Source organism: Gorilla gorilla, chromosome 5 (assembly GCF_029281585.2).
Source record: "Gorilla gorilla gorilla isolate KB3781 chromosome 5, NHGRI_mGorGor1-v2.1_pri, whole genome shotgun sequence".
Lineage (NCBI taxonomy): Eukaryota > Metazoa > Chordata > Mammalia > Primates > Hominidae > Gorilla > Gorilla gorilla.
Window position 1 is genome coordinate 163638384 of NC_073229.2, and position 24444 is coordinate 163662827.

Below are 24444 nucleotides of genomic sequence, written 5' to 3' on the forward strand. Positions count from 1 at the left end.
AGGTGAAAAAGAGAAAGGTATTTTAGGAAAGGGCAATTTTTATAATGATACCCAAGAGCAAAGGGTGCGGCCCACTGGGGAGGATTGTAGGTTGTTGTGTATGGTTTTAAGCATCCCTGTATAAGCCATCAACTTTTCTGAGGACTGTGTTTGGTACTTTGAATTTTATCAACATTTTGTCTTTTGTCTGCACAATTGTCTATTCAGTGATACTCATCAATGAATAAGTGGTTGAAATAACGGAGTGAATGGAGATCTGGTTATTTCAGTCACATGGACATAGCTGTGAGATTCAGTTTCCACTATTTAGAATTGGAACCTAAATTACCATGGACTTGAGATAAAATTTATTATAAATGCATGATGAGATTCATTCATATTTGTTTATCCAAACAACAGACAGTATGAGATCTTCATGATTCTGGACCATAAGGATTCCAAATAGGCTGTTCACTTATGAGTAGGCCTGTAACACGGACGTGTGAGAATAAACGCCAGAGAAAAATTTTTGGTAAGTAATGTACTTTCAATTTTAAACTTTCAGAGTGTTTCTATGCACATGAATGAATCAAGAGCCAGTGGATGGTTAAGAAAATGCTTTTCACAGAGCCCTTTAAAATTTAACAGGTGCCAAAGAAATTCTACCAAAGAAGCTGAAGTGCATTTTAAGTGTGTATTATCTTCAGTGTTATTGCCTGATACAAGGACAGAATATGAGACCAAGTATCTCTATCCAGGGAATGCATAAATTCCAACTCTGGGTTATATTTCATTATGCTCCAGAAATATCCTGGATGATTAAAGTAATTCATTGTAAAAAAAAAAATGCACCAATTCCTACAGATTTTTGGTTTTCATATGACATAACAAAAAACTTGAAGTAATGAGTTGCATTGTGATTTTATTACATCAACCTACTACTGGTTGTTATATGTCATGTTTATCTGTGGGATCCAATGTAATTGTGTGTGTTAGGCTAAATTCCTTCGTAATTTGAACTCCTCTCTATTGGAATGATCTCTGAGCACTTTAAGGCCTTGGTATCTCTTCAAAAACAAAGGTCTTATCTCTTTAGATCTCACCCTGAATTCCATTTGACTCTGAATCTCAATCAAAGACAACAGAATAATCCAATTCCCTTTGAAATTTTTGATGCAATCTGATATTGACATGGATCTCAAGAGTAGTCTATGTGAAAAGCATGCTCTCATACTGGATCATTGCCCACATTGTTTTTCTGTATGTGATTCAAAGCTGTTTAGACCAAGGTTTCTCTCAAGTCCCTTATACTATCACAGCTTGGATAAATTCACTTTAGTGTAAAAACATCTTGGTATATCAGCTTTATGAATTTAGGAAATATAAGGGTGTTGTCAGGAAAAAGTGGTATGATTAATCCTTGATATAAGAAAAAGAAGAATGTAATTTGAGACCAAGCTATTGTTCAACAGATGGGCTATTTCTAAGGGCTGACTTCTAGTTTGGAGACGGGCTTGCCTGTAGGACTTGTGATTCTTGTGCAACATCAAAGAGGGAACGGAGGATGTAGGGCTGAACTTACAAGTCACAACATGTTTCCTGGGGCATGAACATTCCTCTTTCTACTCTGGCCCCTAAATTTTATCCTTCAATGGCCTTCTATTACACCAATTCTCTGAGCCTCTCATATGGGCACTTAATCTATTTATTCTTTTGTCTTGTTTTCAAATTGTTCATGTGTTGTCTTGCCTTCACAACCAGATTGAAAGGTCCTGGAGAGCAAGGGTCATGGTTTTTTTTTTTTTTCTTGAGACGGAGTCTCATTCTGTCACCCAGGCTGGAGTGCAGTGGTGCAATCTTGGGTCACTGCAACCTTGGTCTCCTGGGTTCAAGCGAGTCTCCTGCCTCAGCCTCCCAAGTAGCTGGGACTACAGGCATGTGCCACCACACCCGGCTAATTTTTTATTTTTAGTAGAGACGGGGTTTCACCATGTTGGCCAGGCTGGTCTTGAACTCCTGGCCTCAGGTGATCTGCCCGCCTCAGCCTCCCAAAGTGCTGGGATTATAGGCGTGAGCCAGTGCACCTGCCCAAGGCCCCTGTTTTACATCGCTTTTGTGGCCATTACAGCATCTGATAGTGTGCTGAGGTCACAGGAGACTTCTCTCAATCCTTGTGAAATGGATTCAAATTGAGTAAGGAAACTTGGGAATCTTGACCCAGTGCCAGCACAGATTCCGCAAAATCTATTCTTTCTCATTGGCAGCCACCTCACATCTCATTGTCTGCCCAAGTGCTCTCCGGTGCCTTAACTACCCACATGCATTCTTCTCCTCAAAAGGCATCTTCATTTTTAGCACACCTCAATGGTTTTCCCATTTCTAGTCATTTTCTTCTTCTTGAATGCCAAATTCAGTTAGAGGGCATTAAATGTTTTTTTTTTTTTAAATAATTAACAGGCTAATAGTTAACAAAAACAGATTAACAAGTTAATAATTAACAAGTTTAATAGATTATACCTGTGTAATTGCCTCGTCTCAACACGGGATTTAATAATGATATGCTTAAAGGCCTCATAAGTGGATTTTCAGTGTATGAATACAGTTTTTACTTACCATGGCAAAATTCTCATCTTTGCTTGCAAAGCCCAAGCTATTCCTTTATTTTTTTCATTTCCTCTTTTCTCTTAAAAATGTATATTATCTCTAATTCTAAAATTGATAAGTAGGCCGGGCGCAGTGGCTCACATCTGTAATCCCAGCACTTTGGGAGGCTGAGGTGGGTGGATCACCTGAGGTCCGTAGTTTCAAGACCATCGTGGCTAACACAGGGAAACCCCATATCTATTAAAAATACAAAAATTAGCTGGGCGTGGTGGCGGGTGCCTGTAATCCCAGCTACTTGGGAGGCTGAGGCAGGAGAATCGCTTGAACCCAAGAGGCAGAGGTTGCAGTGAGCCGAGAACACACCACTGCACTCCAGCCTGGGCGACAAGAGTGAAACTCTGTCTCAAAAAAAAAAAAAAAAATCGATAAGTAGTTACTGTAAAGATTTTGTCAAATGCAGGAGGACAACAACAGCAAAAATCTACCCATAATCCCACCATCCAGAGATAAACATGACTAAAATAATTTTCTTCCAGGCTTTCTTATGCGTATGCATGTGCATGACCCTTGCTTCATAAGCTTGGATATATGACATGTTTTCTAATTTCCTTAAATCCAAATGAAATCTGGCATTATCCTTCCAGAGGATACTACAATCACCTTGCCAACTTTGAGAAAACTTCACTGATGTTTTTATTATAACTGACTGGAAACGATAAATTAATGCATGGAAAGTAAGTATTTTGATAATATTTAGTCTCATCTAAGAATATGGTATATGAACTTTATTCAAGTTTTCTTTTGTCTCTCAGTAAGTTGTAGGTGTTTTGTGTGTGTGTGAGGTGGGGAAATACAGAAGTGTTACCCTTTCTAAGTTATTTCTAGGCATTTAACATTTTTTAAAACTGCAATCGTGAAAAGAATCTGTTTATCCTTAACATTTACTGCTATTGCTGGCATTATTTAAGAAGGTACTGATTTTGGGGGTATGTACTTTGTTTTTGATCATATTAGGTGAACATTCTTATTAGTTCTATCATAATAGTTTTTCAATGTATTCCTTGAAAGTTCTAAGTAGACCGTAGCATCATTTATGAATAATAATAGTTATAATTCTTATTTCCATTTCATCTCTTACTGCATTGACTAGAATGCGTAGAACAAGATTAACAATGCTGGCATCCCTGTTTTAAAAGGAATGTATTGAGTGTTTTATGAACATATTTTAGCTGCTTTTTGAGATAAATGTTCTTTTTCATGCTAAGTAATCAATAGTTGCTTTTAAAATATGTTGTTTGGATTAAGAGTTTCTTAGAATTTTGCAGCCACCTGTTTTAAAAAAAATCCATTGTCTTGATGGTAAAAGTGTGAACTTAAGCACAATTTACTAAATATTGATCACTAATGGATAGTAGTAGGGTAATTATAATAGTTATTAACACTTGTAACATTTGTTTACATTATTCCACTTAACTTAGACTTTATTGTCCTATTTACATTTTTGTTTTTATCAGTTATATTTGCATTTTTCTTTCTTCTTCCACTGCATCATAATCTTCTTGGTAAGTCATATTTTTCTTTTGGAAAATCCATAGTGTCTTCTAAAGTGTTCACAATCCATGAATATGTGTTATTGATGACCTACTTACTTAGCACTAATAAAAACAATAATAGCAACTTAATATTTATTGAGCACTTAGTATGTACCAGACAGTTCTAAACACTTTATACACTACCTTTTTTTTTTGAGACGGAGTCTCGCTCTGTCGCCCAGGCTGGGGTACAGTGGCACAATCTCGGCTCACTGCAAGCTCTGCCTCCCGGGTTCACGCCATTCTCCTGCCTTAGCCTCCTGAGTAGCTGGGACTATAGGCGCCCACCGACACGCCTGGCTAATTTTCTGTATTTTTAGTAGAGACGGAGTTTCACTGTGTTAGCCAGGATAGTCTCGATATCCTGACCTCGTGATCCACCCACCTTGGCCTCCCGAAGTGCTGGGATTACAGACATGAGCCACCGTGCCCGGCCTACACTAGCTTTTTAACCCACACAGTAATCCTTAGAAGTATTAGATATTATTATACACTTTTTTCCATATGAGGGAACTGGGAGAGATTAAGCACATTGTTTGAGGTGTGCACCTAGGCAATTATAGAGCCTGAATTTGAATCCAGGCAACCTAACCCCAGAGCGATGCTCCTTTCCATAGATGGCCATGTTACTGTATAAATCATGCTGGTAAAACTTCTTTAAATACAATTTTAATCCTGCTTTATACCTATGCGGCACTGAGCAACCAATATGGTAGGGTAAGACTCGAAAGATGTTTCTCTGGAATAGCATTTAATTGTTGCTTTTGTTTGTACTTCTCAAGATTGAATTTTTGATTCATCTATGTGAAATGGCCCTAAGAATGTCTTATTCTGTAATCTTCATAGTTTAAGATAAATTAATCCATGAAACTAAAGCCATAAAGTTATCTCTTTACTAAAGAATTATCTCTTGAATCTTTGTTTGGCAAAATTAATTAATTAATTAATTAATTATTTACATTTTTTTTGAGATGGAATCTCACTCTGTCACCCAGGCTGGAGTGCAGTGGTGCGATCTCAGCTCACTGCAAGCTCCGCCTCCCGGGTTCACACCATTCTCCTGCCTCAGCCTCCTGAGTAGCTGGGACTACAGGCTCCCGCCACCACACCTGGCTACTTTTTTGTATTTTTAGTAGAGATGGGGTTTCACCGTGTTGGCCAGGATGGTCTCGATCTCCTGACCTCATGATCCACCTGCCTCGGCCTCCCAAAGTGCTAGGATTACAGGCATGAGCCACCGCGCCTGGCCAATTCTTTATTTTTATTGAAAGCAAAGATTATTTTAACAGAATCAATATTCACTGTTAATAAATTACAATGATGCATACCAGCTTTGAATAGTCTACACTGAGACAGATTTCCCAGGATTTTCTGGCTAACTAGTTAAACTGTCTGTACTCTGTTGAGTACAGGGTGGACTCACAGGGGCCTGGAGGAAGTGTGGAGCAATGGGGCTGTGGTCCAACTATCACCAGTCACTTGTGTGATCACTGGAAAACCAGCAAAGTGTTCTTGTGTATGAAAGAGTATGTCCAACTAAGTAAAATAGGATTAAATTTTCTTCTAGGGGTAGACGTTTATTGTTTATATGACTGAGAAATTCAGAAGTTTCAAAAATATATTTTGATATACATAAAGACAATTCTACTTTTTGGCCATTTGAAATCTCTCAATATCTTGTTTAATCAATATACACACTATCTGAAAATCTTAAACATTACCAGTTTACAATATACATTAAACATCTTCAATTCTGAGTGACAGAATCATCATTCTCATGCTCCTTTAGAACATAAATTTAATTGACTCTTCTAGATATACTGTAGCTGCAATCACATTTATGTTCCTTTTCTTTATCCCATATGTTCACAAACAATTAAAATAATAACAAAATAATAGCTACCCCTGGTTCCACTATAAAAATAGTGCTTTAGAAAGAGTTTATTTCAGGTTATCAAACACTCCACTTATTTTCACGGTTTCAAGTCTATCGGCAAAATTCTATTTTCCCATAATTTTAATTTCTACCAGCTTAGATTATAGTCCTTGGAGTTGATGTTTCTCAAACTAATCATGCTTCTTTATTGAAAAAGAACTTTTTCCCACATTTATTTTGTATCTCCCAGTTGTGACTACTTTCAGTGTTTTAATTGCAGGTTAGTTTGGGCTATCTGCATAAAGATGAATTAGTTTGGAAGCCAAATTTCATTACTCCTACTACAAAGATAGGCTCAATAACAGATGCAACAAATTTTAACTATCATTTCCGTCGGGATCACAGATGGTATTGACGTGGAAGGCATCTGTGGCACAGGCCAGTGAAGAGATGGTTGGCTTCCTCTTCGAGTCAGAGCAAAAGGATGTGGCAAAAAAGATCTAAGGATGCCATGAGGAATTCCATGTGTGCATGCAGGTCGTGGTGAGTCAATTATAACAGATTCAGAGCGCATCTGTGGGGAACCTGGGGAAAGACTGGGTCCCGGGTGAGCCACAGTTTTTCTACTCCGTTTCTGGCAGAATCTAGAACGAAGCATACATGTGATAAAGTGTTTACACTTAAAGAATAGATAGAAAAGACTTCTAAGTGGGAAAAGTGTTTTAGCAAGCAGGAATATGGTCACAGTAAGTGTGAATCCCCTTGCACTACTGTCAAGGAGAGTTATGCATCCAGAGATAAATGGAGTGGCAAGGTAAATAGATAAAACCTATATGTGAAAGATAAAAAGTAAAAATAAATGTGAGGCAGGATTGTACTATTGAGTATATAATTGAGTATATTGACAAGGATATACAAGAGGGCTTAGATTAGCCAGTTGTTAATTTAACAAATACTACTGGGCACCTACTATGTGCTAGAAACTGTGAGAGTTCCCAAGAGACAACAACGTGCAAACTAAACATGGTTCTGACTTTTCCAGAGTTTATAGTCTTGTTGGGGAGGCTTTATGCATGGTAAAACACTAGCACCAATGTAAAGGATAAATATATCATAGAAACAATCTTTTTCTTTTGCTTTTGCTTTTTCGAGACAGAGTCTCGCTCTGTCGCCAGGCTGGAGTGCAGTGGCGAGATCTTGGCTCACTGCAAGCTCCAACTCCCGGGTTCACGCAATTCTCCTGTCTCAGCCTCCCGAGTAGCTGGGATTACAGGCACGCGCCACCACATCCAGCTAATTGTATTTTTTTTTTTTCGGTAGAGATGGGGTTTCACCATGTTGGCCAGGATGGTCTCGATCCCCTGACCTCATGATCCGCCTGCCTCAGCCTCCCAAAGTGCTGGGATTACAGGCATGAGCCACTGCGCCCGGCCCAATCTTTTTCTTTTTATCATTCACAATATTTGAACTTGTAGATTCCATCCTTTTCACTATCATAAACTATTAGTGCAACAATAAGCATTTTACACATATTAACTCACTTAATTATTGCAATACTTTCTGCAGCAGAACTATTAATATTCTCAATTTTACAAATGAATATGCTGAGGTGTAGAAAGATTGGAGTTATCTGCTCAAAATTGAACAGCTTTTAGCTGGGGGGCTGGGAACCAAACCCTGGCAGTCTAGAGGTCCAGAGTGTGTGCTCCTAATCATGACTGTATTGCAGTGATGCAATTCTTCACGTTAAACTTCCTGTAAAACTTTATGCAGAGTGCTACTATTTATTAATTTCCCTTTCATGGGATCATAATGTTCCTGTGCCATTTATGTTTTCTGGAATGCTCTGCATACAATGAGCCCTTGGAATATGTTATTGATAAGTGGCCTCATCAGCCAGACTAAGAGGGTCATTTTGTTGCACAAATGATGATGGTAAACTTCATTAAATGTAGTTTTAATCCTGTTTGGTAACTGTCAGTTAACCTCAGTTGACAGGCTTTTAAGTAAGAATAAACCCTGGGGAAGGAAGGAGGACTTATCTCGGGAAAGTTCCTGGCATGTGCCATACAGTGATGCTTCAAGGAGGCTGGGAGGATAGCTGGTGACCAACAGCATCTCTCTGAGGAGGCTATTCTTGGGACAAAACTCCTCTACCTTCTTCTTTTTTTTTTTTTCTTTTGAGACAGGGTCTCACTCTGTCGCCCAGGCTGAGTGCAATGGCATGATCCTGCCTCATTGCAACCTCTGCTTCTCAGGTTCAAGAGATTCTCATGCCTCAGCCTCCCGAGTAGCTGGGACTACAGGCGCATACCACCACGCTTGGCTAATTTTTGTATTTTTTGGTAGAGACAGGTTTCACTGTGTTGTCCAGGCTGGTCTCGAACTCCTGGCCTCAAGTGATCCACCCTCCCGGCCTCCAAAAGTGTTAGAATTACAGGTGTGAGTCACCGTGCCCAGTCTACCTGCTTTTTCTCCATAGTGCAATTCTCTCTTTACTTTCATTCTCCATAGAACGTGCCTTGTTATTACACTCTGCTTCTATTGCTTCATGGCACTGACTGCACACTTATTTCCACAGTGCTTTGTATTTGCTGACATACTTCCGAGCCTCAGTTTTAAATTTCCCATAAGATAGCATCCCATGAGACCTGGTTTAAGGCACCTGGTTTAGGGCAGAGGTTTGGTGCTGGTGTTCCCATGAGTTGTTGACCAGTCTGGACCTCGACTCAGAAGTTGACACTGGTCCACTAATTTGTGGCCAGGTTGTGATATGTCAGGAGCTTCTGCAGGGAGAATCTGGGACGTGAGTAGTAAAATTACTGAAGAATTTGTGTAGCTTTTTCAGTATAAACAATTATTAATGTATTTCCACATTGAATACCTGACTTATGATCCATGTCAGTAATTTGTGTGGCCAGTGGGACAGGGAACAGAGAAAGAATCTGTTAGAATGAAAAGAGAATTAGGGAAGATGGACCATGAAACTGTTAGAATTTCATAAATATTAAATTTTGAACAAATTTCTAAAAACAGAGTTGTTCATAATGTGGTTAATTATGAAGTTGTTGATAATAAAGTAATAGGGCAGAAAGGAACCTTAGGAGATTAACTAGATCATTTGCTACTCTGAGAAACTAAAACAGGTGGATGCCAACCATTTAAACATTTATATCCAGAGGAAAACCTTCTAAAAACTGTGGAACAATGTGTTCTTGAGAAGCCACTAAAATAGGTGGCCTGCGCCTCCTCTCAATCTCTTCATCTCCGTTACTCCTTTTAATTTCTCTTTGCACCTATCGCTACTTGCACAGTACATATCTATGCCTTTATTTGTGCTTGTCTCTCCTGCTAGAATATAAGGTTATTCTAGCTGCTTGGTCTCTTTCACTCAGCACTCTATTTCCAGTGCCTAGAAAGTACCTGGCCTGTGGTAGATGTTTATAAATGTTTGTTGAGGCCGGGCGCAGGGGCTCACACCTGTGATCCCAGCACTTTGGGAGGCCTAGGCGGGCGGATCAGTTGAGGTCAGGAGTTTGCGACCAGCCTGGCCAACAGGGTGAAACCCCATCTCTACTAAACACAAAAACTAGCTGGGTATGGTGGCGGATGCCTGTAATCCCAGCTACTCGGGAGGCTGAAGCAGGGAGAGTTGTTTGAACCCGGGAGGCAGAGATTGCAGTGAGCCAAGATCATGCCGCTGCACTCCAGTCGGGGTGACAGAGCGAGACTCCATGTCAAAAATATATAATAATAATAATAATAATTGTATACATTTATTGAGGGTAAGAATATTAACATGGATTGAAACACAGCATTAATTATTTCTCTACCTTTTTGGACTCAAGAATCCTTTTCACAACAATGTATAACATCTCTGGTCCAGTTAATTCTTTATCTCTGTATTATTTTAGCAACATATTATGGCATCAAAAATAAACACATATTTCTTTACTCACTTGATATTAGAAATTTTCATACATGTGCTCAAAAAATCAATGTTTTAAAAAATGTATTTTCTGATTTGTTTCTAATTGGTGAACTGAGTGAGAGACTTTGCGGCTCTATTTGTAAATATTTCTTGTAAAAATATCTTTTTTCCCCCAACCCCCCAACAATAGATTAAAAGCTAAATTAGACATAACTGTCATTATACTTTTATTTTTTTAACTTTGGCTTTTGAAATATTGGAGATATTTCAATGTACTATGTAGGAATTTAAATTAAATAAATGAACCTTGTGGATCTGTTGAGGATCATCTCGAGGTGAATTTGCAGAATTATTATCATTTATTGCTTTTCATCAACTATATAATTGAGAAGGTTTCCCCAATGATTTATACCACCATAAAACACTTGGTCTTATTTCTATTAATTATGATTTGGAAGATGTAGTAAGTATAATGTTAATGAACATGTTGAATGATGTTAGATTAATTGGAATGACAAAAACGCCTTAAGCAAAGAGTGATAGTTTGAGAGTATTGGCCAATCCAAAGATAAACTATTATTTACTTTGTGTACTGCCCTGTCCTTAGAAATGTGGTCCTGAGCAAGAAATTAGAGTCAATCGCTGATCATAATTTCTTATTTTTTTTTAAGAAAACTTTTTATTATGGAAATTTCAAACATACACAAAAATAACTCCAATATTATTCATCTAACTTCAACCATAATCAACTCATGACCAGTCTTGTTTTCATATATATTCCCATCCAACCCCTTTCTCTCTCCATCTGAACACCACTGGATTATTTTAAATCCAATCCAAGAAGTCATATCACTTCATTCCTGGTTTTAATGGGCCTTTTGTTGGGAGAGAAAGGGGGAAGAGAACTAGTAGCATTTATGTAGCGGTGTGGTAGGAAGATCAGCGCAAAGTTCGTCTGTTTTCCAAAATGCCTGATATTGTGGGCCATGGGTGTTAGAAATTACCAGGGAATTACGTATCTTTGGCTATTGCTCTAAACATAAGAACTAGGTAAATGACCTTGCAAAATGCACATCTTTCTGAGAGTGGAAAATACATTAATTTTCAGAAATTATAGGTATGCATTTTAAAATCAGATTCACATACAATCATCTGATCCAAGGTATAACCATAATGAAGCGGAATTTTGGACAGATATGTTTCAGAGATAATTAGAAATGTCACAAAAAATTTCAGAAACTAGAACTTGATCTTCACCAGCAATGACAACAGTACACTAGAATTTTTGTTGGGGGGCAGTAAGGGAAAGAGGAGAGAACTTTGTGCAGAAATAAGCAGGAGGAAGATTCTCTTCTCACTTTTCACAACCTTCTTGGCAAATATTAAATAATATCTTTGTCTGTGGCATCAATTATTCTCTGTGTCGGTGATTTCTAGGTCTGCGTTTCTGTAACTTTCCTTAGTTTTGCTTCAAACATACAACTCCTTTGGTCCAAATATATAAATAGCTCTTTCTACATAGTTGTGTACAAACTTCCTCATATTCAACATGTCTGGGAGAGACCATTCTGACCCCAAAGCACATTTTCCCTCCCATTTTTTTCATCTGTATGACTAGCATCATCATCCAGGTAGGTATCCAAGTTAGAAACAAGAATCTTAGTCTTCTCCTTCCTCTCCCTTACTCTTTAGATGAATCAGTCATTAGTTCTTGTCCCGTCTGCCTCTCAAAAAACTCTTACTAGATCTGCCTTAATTCCACTTTTTGTTTGTTTGTTTTGATTAGAACTAGTAAACTTGTCTTAGATTGAATCCATTCTTCACCCTGCTGTTAGGCTTAATCTTAGCCAAAAGCCCGAGAAGTGATCACCCTGCTGTTAGAGACATGTTGAATATAAAAATCTGTTATCTCTCCACTCTGCAATTCTTAAACTTACCCCTTTATTTATTTATTTATTTTTTGAGACGGAGTCTCTCTCTGTAGCCCAGGCTGGAGTGCAGTGGTGGGATCTCGTCTCACTGCAGCCTCTGCCTCCTGGGTTCAAGTGATTCTCCCGCCTCAGCCTCCCGAGTAGCTGGGATTACAGGTGCGTGCTCCCAAGCCTGGCTAATTTTTGCATTTTTAGTAGAGACGGGGTTTCACCACATTGGCCAGGCTGGTCTTGGTCTCGAACTCCTGACCTCAAGTGATCTGCCCGCCTCGGTCTCCCAAAGTGCTGGGATTACAGGCGTGAGCCACTGCGCCCAGCCAAACTTACCCCTTTATATGGCAAATATGACTCTTTACAATCTAGCCCTCCCTTACTTTTTTGGTTCGTCTCTGGCTATTTTTTAATGACTTTACCGTCTAACAATATGGAAAAACATGTAGTTCTCTAAACATGCCATGATACGGATTCTGATTCAGATGGGGCTGTAAATTCTATTCAGACACTCCTCAATTGACAATGGGGTTACATTCAGATAAACTCATCAATTTACAATATTTTCAATTTATAATAGATTTTTCCAGACCTAACTTCATCATGAGTAAATGAGTGAACAGAATGCATATTGCTTTTGTACTATCGTAAAGTTGAAAAATCCTAAGGAGAACCATCATAAATTGGGGACCATCTGTATTTCTTTTTCTTTTCTTTTCTTTTTTTTTTTTTTTTTTTTAAGACGGAGTCTCACTGTGTCGCCCAGGCTGGAGTGGAATGGTACCATCTCAGCTCACTGCAACCTCCCGAGCTCAAGCGATTCTCCTGCCTCAGCCTCCCGAGTAGCTGGGATTACAGGCGCCCGCCACCATGCCTGGCTAATTTTTGTATTTTCAGTAGAGACGGGGGCTTCACCATGTTGGACAGACTGGTCTTGAACTCCTGACCTCAGGTGATCCACCCACCTCAGCCTCCCAAAGTGCTGGGATTACAGGCATGCGCCACCACGCCCTGCCGACCATCTGGGTGATGGCGTATGCCTGCAGTCCCAGCTACTCGGGAGGCTGTGACAGGAGAATAGCTTGAACCCAGGAGGCGGAGGTTGCAGTGAGCCGAGATTGAGCCACTGCACTCCAGCCTGGCAAAAGAGTTAGACTCCATCTAAAAAAAAAAAAAAAAAAAAAAAAAAAAAAAAAGACTATCTGTATTTCTAATAAGATGTCAGCTGATGCTGCTGGTCCACAGACCACATTTTAGCAGCAAGGGCTACAGGATCTATGCTCATCCTATCTCTTAATTACTAGAGGAGTCATGGTTGTTTCTTCCCCTTGCCGTTCATTCTGTTTTAACTGCTTTATGGTTTCAGCCATTTCATTTTGCAGATCAGTCAGTTTCTCTCCCTAGATCACCAACTTGGCCAAATCCTTCTCCCCTTTAAGTCTCAACTCAGATACAATTTAGAAAACTGCCCTGTTATTCTGTTATTGCACCAGCGCATTGCATTCTGGATTCTTACTTGTCTACTTCCGCATTCAAAGTGTTCTCAGAATTACTCACAGTGCCAGGCACATGGGAGAAACACAGAAAATATTTGTTGAAAAATAGATAGGTGAAAATTTCCCCTTGATGACTTTATGATTGTGCTTTGACATTCCCATGGTATTCCCAGCATTTTATGGAGTAGTAAGTAAATATTTCTTTTTCTTTTTTTTTTTTTCACTTTTTAAATGTGCATTTCTTTAATTTTTAAAAATATACACAGGAGAAGCCATATGTTTTACATAGGAATACACACATTAACAAAGCACTTCTTATAGTTTTCCAAAACTCTATTATATCAGTCCAAAATTTATAAATTAAATATATCAGAATTCTTAAAGTTAAAATGAATTCCCTGAAACTACTGGATATGCTAGACTTTTTCCAAAATCAAATGAACAGAGGATATGGATGTGGTTTGTGTTAAATAAGGTTTATTGTTAGCTTTATTGCCTATAGTCTATAAGATGCAACTTTACTGTGCCTTTGCAAACAGGATACATTTCTAAATATTTCTAAAGAGTCCTGAAAGTGGCTGGGTGCGGTGGCTCATGCCTGTAATCCCAGCACTTTGGGAGGCCAAGGCGGGCAGATCACCTGAGGTGGGGAGTTTGAGACCAGCCTGACCAACATGATGAAACCCCGTCTCTACTAAAAATACAAAATTAGCCAGGCGTGGTGGCACATGCCTGTAATCCCAGCTGCTGGGGAGGCTGAAGCAGGAGAATCACTTGAACCTGGGAGGCGGAGGTTGCAGTGAGCCAAGATTGAGCCATTGCACTCCAGCCTGGGTGACAAGAGCAAAACTCCATCTCAGAAACACACACACACACACACACACAAAACAGAGTCCTGAAAGTTTCATGAACTACAGACCTTAGAGATTTATTTGTAATCCCATTTTCATAATAGTATGGCAACCACAAACTAAGGGGTCCAGGATTATCTCCGGAGAAGCTTCATAGAGCAGCCATTTGGGCTTTGATTAACTTATCATAGTTTGTCTTTAGCCCTAAGGCTTGTAGGCCCAGAAAGCTGAGGTGTCAACATTTTGAGCAAGTGTTCCTTTCTCAGTGGGGAGAGTCACGTTAACCCAGCTTTTAAGATTGATGTATAATTTAGAAAGTCAACCCATTTACTGACTGTGACAAGTTACGGCCTTAAGAACCAGAATATTAGAACCTCCATGATTAGCCCTTTCCTTGAGTACTCAAACTTTAAGGCAAGTCAACCCATACTTCAAATTTGTTTTGTAGGGCAGAATCTGAAAAGTAGGATTTAGATACATTGGATATATAGTGGCATCAGGTTAAGTTGGCTTGAAACATCTAAACAGCATTGGGAATAATCTTGCCAATAGGACCAGAAATTGTTAAGGTCTGGCAGCATGTTTTGCATTCATCTCTACTAAAAGAATGAATTTTCAGTGGGTCCGAAAATGCTCAATCAACCTCGAAGTCTGATGAGGGAGCGGACATTCCCAGAGCACCTGGATGGGCCCTGCCACTGTTTGCCTCTGGGAGTCTTCCTTCACCATCCTTCCATGGCAATGAGCCCCCTTTAGAGTAGACTTATTTTTTTCACGGAGCAATTCTTCCTTTTTAAAGGTGACTTTGCATAATTCTGCTCTGATCCTTCATGTCTTGTTTTACATTATTTCGAAGACCTAGGAAGCACTTTCCAATAAACTTCCAAGTGATGCTTAAAAAATAACCTTCTGCCTCTGCAGTGAAGGCAGGGCTGGCCTTGTAAACAAGGCTGATGCTTGTAAGACCTGATAAAGGGAACGTCCTCCAGCCCAACTTCTTGGCATAAAAAGGAAAAAATAAAATTTCTTTTCCTCTGCCAAATACTGTAGATTCAGTCATTTCTTTTACTCAAATAAAAATGCCTCTGGGAGAGTAATACTATTCTCACCCTTCTCTCTCTCTGTGAAGTTTCACTGGGTGTGATGGAGGATGAAGCACCTATCACAGTATTAAATATCTGAGTGGGTAGAGAGTATTGGGGCCTTAGGTCTTTGTTCCAAAGCCCACCATTTTAGACTGTAGTCATCCTTTTTTTTTGGTTTTGTTTTTTTGAGAAAGGGTCTCTGTTGCCCAGGCTGGAGTGCAGTGGAGCAATCTCGGCTGACTGCAACCTCCATCTCCCTGGTTAAAGCTATTCCCCTGCCTCAGCCTCCCGAGTAAGTGGGATTACAGGTATGTGGCACGATGGCCAGCTATTTTTTTCTTTCTTTTTTTTTTGAATTTTTAGCAGACACTGGGTTTCACCATGTTGGCCAGATTGGTCTTGAACTCCTGACCTCAAGTGATCTGCCTGCCTTGGCCTCCCAAAGTGCTGAGATTACAGGCGTGAGCCATCTCATTCAGCCAGACTGTAATTACCTTACGTTGCCATGAAGTTGTTGGGAGAATAGGAATCTGCACATAGAGCAAAAAAAATCCCAATAAATTATGAGAAGGCCGATGGGTGAAGGGTGAGAGTGCAGCTGCATCTTGATTACTTAGGCTAATAGTTCTTGGAATATGTACCCAGGGAAGTTATGAGTTTTCTCCCCATTGGATATAAATATTTAAATCATTGACAGGTGTGTCTTCAGTGGAGATTGACACAGTGAAATGTTTCTCTGTCTTTAATGTGCACTCAGTAGGTCTGAAGCAGAGTAGGCATTTTTCTTTTCTGGAGATGGGGGTGGGTCTCACTATGTTGCCCAGGCTGGTGTTGCACTCCTAGGCTCAAGTGATCCTCTCACCTCAGCCTCCTGAGGAGCTGGGACTACAGGTGTGTGCCACCATGTCTGGCTAATTTTTAAATTCTTCATAGAGATGGGGTTTCTCTATGTTGCCTAGGCCGGTCTCAAACTCCTGGGCTCAAGAGATCCTCCTGGGGTGCCGTGTACACTATTAGGGTGATGGGTGTACCAAAATCTCAAAAATCACCACCAAAGAACTTATCCACGTAACCAAACACCACCTATTTCCCCGAAACTATTGAAATAACAATAATAATAAAGAAATCTGCTGGACGCGGTGGGTCACGCCTGTAATCCCAGCACTTTGGGAGGCCGAGGTCGGCAGATCACCTGAGGTCAGGAGCTCAAGACCAGCCTGGCCAACATGGCAAAACCCCGTCTATACTAAAAGTACAAAAATTAGCCGGGCATGGTGGCAGGCGCCTGTAATCCCAGCTACTCAGGAGGCTGAGCCAGAAGAATCACTTGAACCTGGGAGGCGGAAGTTGCAGTGAGCTGATATCCCGCCACTGCACTCTAGCCTGGGCGACAAGAGCGAGACTCCGTCTCAAAAAAAAAAAAAAAAAGAAAAGAAATCCTCCTGCCTTAACCTCCCAAAGTGCTGGGATTATAGTTATAGCCACCATGCCCAGCTGAGAGTCTGCATTTTTGACAAGCTCCCAGCTGATGCTATGGGTCCATGGATTGCATATTGAGTAGCAAGGGCTACAAGATCCCCTGAGGTTTATTCCCACCCTCTCAATTACCAGCCAAGTTAAAGCTCTTCCTTTTTCTTGCCATTTGTTCTGTTTTACCTGCTCTCTGTGTACAGCTATTTTATTTCACAGAATCAACCATGTCATATGGTAGAAAACCTTTCTCAGGCATGTGGATTTGCATGGCCTTGGAAACATTCAGTAATGGGGAAGTGTTGAACAACAAGGAAAAAATACTAGAGGGGGATGGTACTGTGTGGGTGGAGAAGGAGAGAGAGTGGTGCTGTGTGTGTGCACGCTGCAAGGGTGGGGTAGGGAGGAAAAGGATATAATAGGTCTCACTGGAATGTGGAAATGTGTGTATGTAAAGAGACCTGTTAACTCATGTCTAAAATAGCATAACACCCCAGCATGGTTGGGCAAGTACAGTAGCAAAATGGAAAAAAAAAAAATCTAGGGAATGTCAAAGAATATTTTGGAATAATATAACCTCACTTCATGGTTTCTTTTCTCTTCTTTGCTGTTGTTGGTTGGATGTAGTTCTCTACTGTTCAGAGTTTGCTCCGTTCCCTATCCTGTTTTGCAGGGATGAGGTGGAAGGCATTACAAAGGGAGAAATTTCTACTGTTTGTGGCCAAACAGTATTCAGGATGTCATTATTCCAGTTTCACTTAAGTCGTCTATCCAAAGTGTTATTATATAATTTATCTGCACAAATCCGATGTAACACCCTGACCTTCCTGACTTTGCTCTTTCTTTTTTTTAACCTTGTCTTTGTGCAGATTACACATTAATGGTGGAGAATTTTTTTCCCATTAAAAATAAAACTGCTTGAAATTTCACTTGTCAACTTTTCTCTTCATTTTAGTCACCCTCTCCCCATTTCAATTCTTCGGAGTCAGAAATTCCATAAGTATTTTATATTGTTGTTGTTAGTTTTCTCTTATTTATTAAATTGTTTTCCACAATTATGCATTCTTTTACCAGCCTTTAGAGTACAAAGACATTTCAAAATAATGCAAATAACAAAATTTTAACTGATCAAATGGCAGTAAAAACACTTCAAAGAGTTTCCCTTGGAGAAGTTTTTTGAAAACATAATCTTTCACCAGAAAGCTCAGAAAATGTATGTTAGGCCTGTCTTTAACATCATTTTCTGTGATATCTTTTCTTCATGATGGTAAGAAAAAGAATATATAGTAACTAAAACAAAGAAGACTGTTAGATGTATTGCAATTGTGATAAAACTCCAATATTCAAATGCAGATTTTGTTTCGTTTCTCTGTTTCTCTGTAGGGTTTACATTTCACATCTGCCTGTGCAGTTCTGTGGCTTAGACATCTCTGGAAAATTTGTATTTGTTCAGAAGAAAGTGGCTTTTATGGAGATGTCACTGGAAAATGTTACTTTTGATTGCTTGGACTACTTAGGATTTTATGTGTGTAAAGTGCCACATAATCCCATCAGTGGTTATTCCCCATAAACAATTTCATGACTTAATTTATTATTGCTACATCCATTTTATAGACGGTAATACCGAGGAATGAGTTACAGGACAGTTGAAATTAGCACCTACAATCACAAAGTTTTCCCAGACAGTTGTTTAGTTTAAACTATAGACTGCAGAAGTGTTTCTTTGTGCCAAATATCTGATAAAAAAGTGAAATATCTGGGGGCTCGGCATCTCTAGGGTTGTGTCAGGGTATGTAAAGGAAAAATGAGATCTGAATCAGTTATATAATGTCATTGAGAAAAAAAAAAATCTCTTGAAGTGGGAAAATTGTGGGTCCCATTGGCTCAATGGTCCTCCCTGGCAAACAAAATCTGCCAGATCATTGCTCAACTTGAATTTGTTTTCATAAACATGGCTATCTGTTACAGTGCCACAAACAGCTGCCTTCCACGTTCTTTTAATTTTACTTTAAATCCTGAAAATGTGTCAATCAGATCTTAATGGTCACCTTAAGATTATACTGCTGTGACCTCAGAGAACCAGACAGTCTATGTGTAGAATGAACTGGGTAGAGGTATCTTGACCATCCTGCTCTATTTGCCTACAGCCATTAGTATTGGCTTTAGAAAATGTATTCTAAAGTGAATGAGCTGGTAGGATCAGTGTGCATTGCTGTTCTCGGGGGAATTTTTCATAGCCCTTCATCAAATGGTGCAGTATCAGAGGTTCTCAATGACAGCCGGACTCTTAACTTCAATAAGGACATAAGCAGCATGGGGCAGAGGACATACAGAGGCAAAGGAGGGTTATGTCTTACTACAGTGCTCTTGCTGCTCCCTAACATGATGTAGGATCCTCAGTTCTTTCTCCCTGTCGACATCTGGATTTTAGTCGTGTAAGTCCCATTTCGGACTTCTGACCGCCAGAACTGTAACATAATGAAGTCACTAAGTGTGTGGGAACTTGTAACAGCAGTAATAGGAAACTAACCCAGGCACTTTTTGCCTTCATGGGCGCTTTCCTCCAGTGAAAAAGTAAAAAATTGTATTTTATGATCATGTTGGTATGAAGATGAATATGGTATATATTAAAAAGGCTTTCTAGGCCGGGCGTGGTGGCTCACGCCTGTAATCTCAGCACTTAAGGAGGCCAAGGCAGGAGGATCACAACGTCAGGAGTTCAAGACCAGCCTGGCCAAGATGGTGAAACTCCATCTCTACTAAAAATACAAAAAATTAGCCGGGCGTGGTGGCAGGCGCCTGTAATCCCAACTCCTGGGGAGGCTGAGGCAGAGAATTGCTTAAACCTGGGAGGCGGAGCTTGCGGTGAGCCAAGATCGCGCCACTGTACCCCAGCCTGGGTGACAGAGCAACACTCTGTCTAAACAAACAAAAAAACTTTCTTTGACCTAAAAGTTCCTTTTTTTCTTCTGATTTTAAAAGAAATTAAAACATTTTCATGGGCACCTAAAAGTATAACGGCCTCTGAGCACGATGTCAGGTGAGCCTCACGGATAGCTCTGCTCTGCGTAGGAGTTGCTCTGTCCAAATCTTCCCCACCATTCACCGCTCTGGATCTAGCGTAGCCGGGTGCATGCCAACTGAGGGATTTCAGAGACACTGACCTCTCATTCTGTTGTCTAGTTTCCTGATGTTTGAATGGGAGGGCACTTTACGTGGGTGGAGATATATATTTTGAGAAAGAAGAACTTATTCAGAGTGTGTCTTCAGTCGCATGACATCAGGATTGCCCCCTTACTATACACACAGTAACCAGACAATACATTCTAGTTGAGTGAAGAATTGTTACAAGATTTTTGTCTTTTAGTTCTGTTTCTTGGAAGATCTTGCACAATCAATATACCTTTGTTTACCTATCTTGCAAATAAAAGATAGAATAGACTTTTTGTTTATTTGTTTGTTTGAAAAGGAGTCTCACTCTGTTACCCAGGCTGGAGTGCAGTGGCGTGATCTTGGCTCACTGCAATCTCTGCCTCCCGGGTTCTGCCATCTTGGCTCACTGCAACCTCCGCCTTTCAGGTTCAAGCAATTCTCCTGCCTCGGCCTCCCGAGTAGGAGTAGGAGGCGTGTGCCACCATGACTAGCTATTTAATTTTTATTTTTTTGTAGAGATGGGATCTCCCTTATGTTGTCCAGGCTGGTCTCAAACTCCTGGGTTCAAGCAATCCTCCCATCTCAGCCTCCAAAAGTGCTGGGATTACAGGTGTGAGCCACTGCACCCAGCCCTTAGAATAAATTACTTGTTAAAATTTGGAGAGAGGCTGGGCGCGGTGGCTCACACCTGTAATCCCAGCACTTTGGGAGGCCAAGGCAGGAGGATCATGAGGTCAGGAGATTGAGACCATCCTGGCTAACATGGTGAAACCCCATCTCTACTAAAAAATATAAAAATTAGCCGGGCGTGGTAGTGGGCACCTGTAGTCCCAGCTACTCGGGAGGCTGAGGCAGGAGAATGGCGTGAACCCAGGAGGCAGAGCTTGCAGTGAGCCAAGATCGTGCCACTGCACTCCAGCCTGGGTGACACAGCAAGACTCCACCATAAAAAAAAAAAAAAATTTGGAGACAGATGTGATAATAATGTCAATAATCTTTATGTAATAGCATCCATAGTTTGCAAAACACTTTCATGTACATTATCTCTTTTGATAATCTGTAAAGTCATGTAAGATCTTAGGAGGAAAAATGCTTTATATTTATATAAAAATATTAATAGTAACAGTGGTTTTAATTTTAGATAAATCATTTGTCATTTATAATTCTATGAAGAAAAATGCTATGAAAGACAATTATATATCTGACTTTTGTCACTCTATAATTTGGCCTATGCTCTCAGATGTAAGCAAAAATGCAAAACAACATTTGTACTCCTTACTCATATATACTACTTTCCACACTTTGCCTCCGTGAAAAATGCTACATTTCAAGTTCATGACTACAAGCGTTAACGCTGTGAATTGGAAATTACAACATACCTCATTGCATACTCCATTAACTGTTTCCACTTCTCCGACAATTGGAAGCCAGAAAGGCTTGATTTCTAGCTAAAAAGCAAAGCTAGATTGAGGGAAGTTCAGAGACGCCATGAAGGAACTGGTGACCAGAGTCCCTTGCTGCTTATGGAACCCACAAGAATAAAGATAGCCGCTTTTCGGAATTACGATTCTAATTCAGGATTTGTGGAGTTTACTCTAATTTGGTGCTGTTCTGGAAAAGGCTATGTCGAAAAGAATTTGTTTCTAGAGATTTTCAGGAAAGTAGCCAATTCAAACTGCTCAACCCTGTGAGATCATTCCTGGCTGGTAGCAAGAACTTTCTGTCATGTGGGGCTTGCTTGAGAGTGAAGAGTACCCGCATATCCACTGCTTCTGAATTCATACCTGTTGGGGCTTATATGCACACGTACACACCAGCATCTGGGTCTTCATACCCGCTTTTCACACTGATCGTGTGAACTGATTCACAAGCCTTCAAGTGTCCTAGTTAGACCAATTTAGTCCAGCTCTGAAAGAACAGATAGGTAAGATAGACTGTCACATTCCATCAAGTTAATTTCTAATTTCACAATTGAGGTTTTAATAGGACGTCTGGCCTATTAAGGTCTTTTACTCTGTTCAAGAGCAACCAAACACCGCTGCCAATTCTATCATTAAGATCAAGCTGCTGTTCAGTGACCCTCCCCTCGGCTGCCCTTCCGTCTTGGGGCCTTCCCAGCCTGCCTATGGTTAGGAGCCGTTTAAAAAGTTGCACTCATTCTAGTTACACCCTGCCACACCTCCAAGCCTGTGGATGCTTTAGTCTGAGTTCCCAGCAGTCTTAAAGCTTTGCCAACAGCAGACGGAGGTATCACGCTGAGCTCTGTGGAGAGAAAGCTTTGCACTGTGCAAGTGACCCATTTGGCACCAGAGAGGGGGAGGGGAAGAGAAATCCTGATGGGCTCCAGGGACTCCTCATCCATCTACTTCCCCCCGGGATCCTCTCCTGGAGGGCTCTTGCAAACACAGTTGCCCCGCCACGGTGGAGGATCATCAACAGAAACCCGCGAAACAAGGCCATGCCCCGTGGCACTCTGAGTCAGTCCCGTAGCGTCATTTACCAGCTCTCTGAAAAAAGAAATCTGCTAGGACCTGGGCTGGAACCGTAAGATGTAAAGATGTCAAGTTGAAAAACCTAGGGTGGGCCCAAACCTCCAACTCCCCAGCCCCGATTCCCACCCTGGGAAAATCATTCCAGTGTAAACATTTCTTTTTACATTTAGAATATCTGTGCAAGAAAAACTACTTTATTACTCAACATTAATAACATTCACTTTGAACCTTAATTCTGAAAACCACAGAATTTTTTAAATGCTGTAAATAGCTGACACGGGTGTTCTTCCCTTGCTTTCAAAGGAATTGTTTTTGTAATTACTGAGCAGGGTGAAGCTGAATTTCCCCTGCAGTAAACAGGAGAGTGTGTAATGAGATATCTTAACTAAAAACATTAATCATATTCAGATTAATTAATAATAGAAAACTTTCAGAACATTCTTAATGCTTTAAAAACAAAAAAACTTTTATTTTTTGAAGTTGTTAGGTCTCCATTCTAGTTCTGAGTACAAATAAATGCCTGACATATGGTCTAAGCCAAATTCCAAAATGTAGCAAAAACAGTGCCTGCATATTTGGCAGGAATTTAAACCAGTTCAGGTCAGTGTCTGTTTCTGCCCAAAGAAGAGTTTCTGCATTTACACTGAGCTAGGAAAATAACACAGGAAAACATGGGGAACAACACGGAATATTGTAAGCTCCAGTACCCGGCTGGCCAAAGAATAATGTTTGGGGCAACTCTGAAATTACCGCCCAGGCTGCAGTTTGGGTTTGCATAACGTCTTGGAGGACTGTGAGCAAGACAGAAAGTACCGATTGCATTGTTTTAAGGAAATTGCCTTCCCCCTTCTAAAGCTCTCACCTTGCAAATCACCCCCTCTTAGCAAAAGCACATCTTACTTGTTAACTCTTCCCCTGCTACTAACCTTTTCAATCATCCCCCTTCATCATTCCAGAATGGCCTTTGGAACAAAGCAGCATTTTAAAGCCTTTCCCACTAAAAGTTTGCCCCTCCCCCCCTTTAAAGAGGCAGTGTGGGGGTAATTTTCTTTCTTCCTTTCTTTTTTTTTGTTTTTTTTTTGTGTGTTTTTTGTTGTTTTTTAAATTTGTTTTTCTGCAGTGTACTCTTATGAGGTTGTCATTGTTTGGGGGTTGATGGATATTTCTTCAGAGATACCATCATATCGCTTGTTATTGTAACACTTATTGGTGATAAAGTTCAGACTAAAAATTAAGCAGCTGCAATGTAGCAGCACAAATTAGTTTAATGTAAGCAGTCAGGAGCAGCTGGCTGGCTCAGGACTTGAATTTAGCTGTGGGGGGAAGGGTTCTGTGACGCTGACAGTGTTTTTTTCCTCTACATAAACATTTTTGGCTGTTGCAGCTTTTGTGCTGATCATGTGACAGTGTCCCTAGGCAGATAATTTATTTCTGTGGCTTTCATGAGCAATCATTAACCTTCAGACACCGAGTTTGCTTTTGCTTTGTGGCATTTGTTATTATTATTATTATTATTATTATTTTTCGTATACTAACTAGTTTAATTCAGAAAGTGTCAGGAGAAAATTACAACCAATTTACAATAGACTACAATGCATAATACTTATGTTTCTATTAAAGCAGACCTTGCTTATAAGACCATTCTCATAGCTTTGAGGGTGTTTGTGGATCAGGATAATTATTTTCAGTGTGTCTGTCGTTAGGATGCTCCTTTAGTATCCTCTTCTGATTGCCAGGCCTCTGCAAGCTGGCCTTGGAGAAACTCAATTTCGAGATCAACCTTTGGCAGTCGTCTACTCGCTAGGAGGCTGGAACCCCAAAGGGGTTAGAAATTGGGCTTCTGGAGACAGGCACTACTTGGGTCCCTTCTTCCTTCAACAACTGACACACCAGCCTTCAGTAAACAGTGTGGCCATTTGTAGTGAATAACTGGAGCTGGAATATATTGGGGTTGAAAAACAAAGGAAATTAGAAACAGTGTCCTGCATAAATC

General features: G+C 40.2%; 1 long non-coding RNA gene across 1 annotated transcript; it reads right to left on the reverse strand.

The window, feature by feature from the left end:
- Positions 1–5632: 5632 nt before the first annotated feature.
- LOC101128244 (uncharacterized) lies at positions 5633–23446 on the reverse strand. The gene is made up of 3 exons (XR_002006316.4): positions 23378–23446; positions 21744–21867; positions 5633–6695 (listed from the first exon to the last, which is right to left on the reverse strand). It is a non-coding gene; the product is annotated as an uncharacterized lncRNA (long non-coding RNA).
- Positions 23447–24444: the final 998 nt, after the last annotated feature.